The following is a 3,144-nucleotide window of genomic DNA, read 5'->3' as shown; positions in this document are numbered from 1 at the left end:
TTTTTGTATTTTTTAGTAGAGACGGGGTTTCACCGTGTTAGCCAGGATGGTCTCGATCTCCTGACCTCGTGATCCGCCCGTCTCGGCCTCCCAAAGTGCTGGGATTACAGGCTTGAGCCACCGCGCCCGGCCTGTTTGTTTGTTTTTGAGACAGAGTTTCGCTCTTGTCGCTCAGGCTGGAGTGCGGTGGCACGATCTCAGCTCACTGCAAGCTCCGCCTCCCAGGTTCATGCCATTTTCCTGCCTCAGCCTCCTGAGTAGCTGGGACTACAGGAGCCTGCCACCATGTCCGGCTAATTTTCTTTTGTATTTTTAGTAGAGACTGGATTTCACCGTGTTAGCCAGGATGGTCTCGATCTCCTGACCTCGTGATCCGCCCGCCTCGGCCTCCCAAAGTGCTGGGATTACAGGCGTGAGCCACTGCACTTGGCCTTTTTTTTTTTTTTTTTTTTTTTTTTGCCGAGGGGGCCTCGCTCTGTTGCCCAGGCTGGAGTGCAGTGGCACCATCTCAACTCACTTCACAAAGCTCCTCCTCCCGGGTTCATGCCATTCTCCTGCCTCAGCCTCCCAAATAGCTGGGACTACAGGCGCCCACCACCACGCCTGGCTAATTTTTTGTATTTTTAGTAGCGATGGGGTTTCCCCGTGTTAGCCAGGATAGTCTTGATCTCCTGACCTCTCCTGACCTTTTTTTTTGACTCTATCTCAAAAAAAAAAAAAAAAATGGCTGGGCACTGTGGCTTCTGCCTGTAATCCCAGCACTTTGGGAAGCTGAGGTAGGAGGATTGCTTGAGCCCAGGAGTTTGGGACCAGCCTGGGCAATGTAATGAGACCCTGTCTCTACAAAAAATTTAGAAATTAGTCGGGCGTGGTGGCATGTGCCTGTGGTCCTAGCTACTTAGGAGGCTAAGGAGGGAGTATTGCTTGAGCCCAGGAGGTCGAGGCTGCAGTGAGTTCTGATCCCTGTACTCCAGCCTGGGTGACTCAGTGACGCCCTGTCTCAAGAAAAAATAAACTTACGTGAAAGATGGCCAGGTGTGGTGGCTCATGCCTTTAATCCCAGCACTTTAGGAGGCCGAGGCGGGTGGATCACTTGAGGTCAGGAATTCAAGACCAGCCTGGCCAACATGGTGAAACCCCGTCTCAACTAAAAATACAAAAATTAGCCGGGCATGGTGCCACATGCCTGTAATCCCAGCTACTTGGGAGGGTGAGGCAGGAGAATTGCTCAAGCCTGGGAAACGGAGGTTGTAGCGAGCCGAGATCGCGCCACTGCACTCCAACCTGGGCGACAGAGTGAGACTCCGTCTGGAAAAAAAAAAATTCTCTGAAAGAGCAAGTTGTGCCCATGTTATAAATGGACATTGTGACCACGTCTGCACCGCATTTCTCTGGACTCGTTTTTAAACAGTGATTGTCATCTTGGGGCTTCACTTTAAAGTGCTGTGTGGGGTGGATTATGTCTGTGTGTCGCGTGAAATCTTTACTGTCTGATTATCCCTTCTACCAAGTAAAGCTAGTTAGGATTTTCTTTCTTTTTTCTTTTTAAAAATTTGCAGTCTTCCCTGCGTTGACTATCTGGAATGTGATCTGGGACAGACAGAATTTACCCCTCCTGGTTGCATTTCTTTACTTAACGTTACAGAACCGGTTCTGGGTATGTATTATGTATTTCTCGAATGTCTTGGTTTTATGAAATTCATATGTAATGATGCTTACCAAAACTCAAAAATAGAAGAGTATAAAATATTAAAAGTGAACACGCGTCTACCAAACTCAGGGTCTTTCCATAACTTGTTCCACTAACCTCCAAAAACTATGGGGTTTTCTCATTTTAGGAAATGGATCTGCTACTCATTTTGTTCTATGAAATTAATTGGGTGTGGTGGCAAAAATTATTTTGTTTTATGTAAATTAGAAACATATGTTTCCCTAATTTCTTTTTTTTTTGAGACAGAGTCTCACTTTGTTGCCCAGGCTGGAGTGCAGTGGCCCGATCGTGGCTCACTGCAAGCTCCGCCTCCCAGGTTCATGCCATTCTCCTGCCTCAGCCTCCCAGGTAGCTGGGACTACAGGCGCCCACCACCACATCCAGCTAATTTTTTGTATTTTTAGTAGAGATGGGGTTTCACCGTGTTAGCCAGGATGGTCTCGATCTCACTGCGTGATCCACCGCGCCCAGCCTTTTTTTTTTTTTTTTGAGACGGAGTCTCGCTGTGTCGCCCAGGTTGGAGTGCTGTGGCACAATCTCGGCTCACTACAAGCTCCGCCTCCTGGGTTCATGCCATTCTCCTGCCTCAGCCTCCTAAGTAGTTGGGACTACAGGCACCCGCCACCACGCCTGGCTAATTTTTTGTATTTTTTTAGTAGAGACAGGGTTTCACCATGTTAGCCAGGATGGTCTCGATCTCCTGACCTTGTGATCCGCCGGCGCCGACCTCCTAAAGTGCTGGGATTACAGTCATGAACCACCACGCCCGGCCCCTAATGTCCTTTATCTGGTTCAGAACCTAACCCACAGTTCTCCATCTCTTTTTGAAAAAAATAATATAGAAGATTTCATGAATTTGCATGTTATCCTTGTACATGGCCCATTGCCAGTCTTCTCTGTATCATTCCAGTTTTTTAGGGTATGTGCTGCTGAAGTAAGTACCACATTGCTTTCTTTTTTTTTTTTCTTTGAGATGGAGTCTTGCTCTGTCACCCAGGCCGACTAGAGTGCATGGTGTGATCTGTGCTCACTGTAACCTCTGCCTCCTGAGTTGGAACTGTTTTCCTGCCTCAGCCTCCTGAGTAACTGTGACTACAGGTGCACGCCACCATGCCCAGCTAATTTTTATATTTTTAGTAAAGACAGGGTTTCACCTTGTTGGCCAGTCTGGTCTGGAACTCCTGACCTCAGGTCTTCCACTCACCTCCGACTCCTAAGTGCTGGGATTATAGGCATGAGCCACTGTGCCTGGCCACAACTTTTTTGTTGTGTTTGCAATGGGGTGAGACCCTGTTTCTACAAAAAATTTAAAAATTAGGTGTGGTTTTTTTGTCATCCCAAAATGAAAACTGTACTCATTAAAGAATAACTCTCAGCCGGGCGTGGTGGCTCACGCCTGTAATCTCAGCACTTTGGGAGGCCAAGGCCGGTGG

At 47.8% G+C, this 3,144-nt stretch overlaps 1 non-coding gene across 1 annotated transcript; it reads right to left on the bottom strand.

The window, feature by feature from the left end:
- Window positions 1–2,543: 2,543 nt before the first annotated feature.
- On the bottom strand, window positions 2,544–2,653 carry LOC112617566. The gene has a single exon (XR_003117927.1). It is a non-coding gene; the product is annotated as a U6 spliceosomal RNA (small nuclear RNA).
- Between the last annotated feature and the right edge of the window lie 491 nt (window positions 2,654–3,144).

The sequence above is a fragment of the Theropithecus gelada genome, unplaced genomic scaffold, assembly GCF_003255815.1.
Source record: "Theropithecus gelada isolate Dixy unplaced genomic scaffold, Tgel_1.0 HiC_scaffold_2541, whole genome shotgun sequence".
NCBI lineage: Eukaryota > Metazoa > Chordata > Mammalia > Primates > Cercopithecidae > Theropithecus > Theropithecus gelada.
This window is presented reverse-complemented; position numbering and strand designations above follow the sequence as displayed.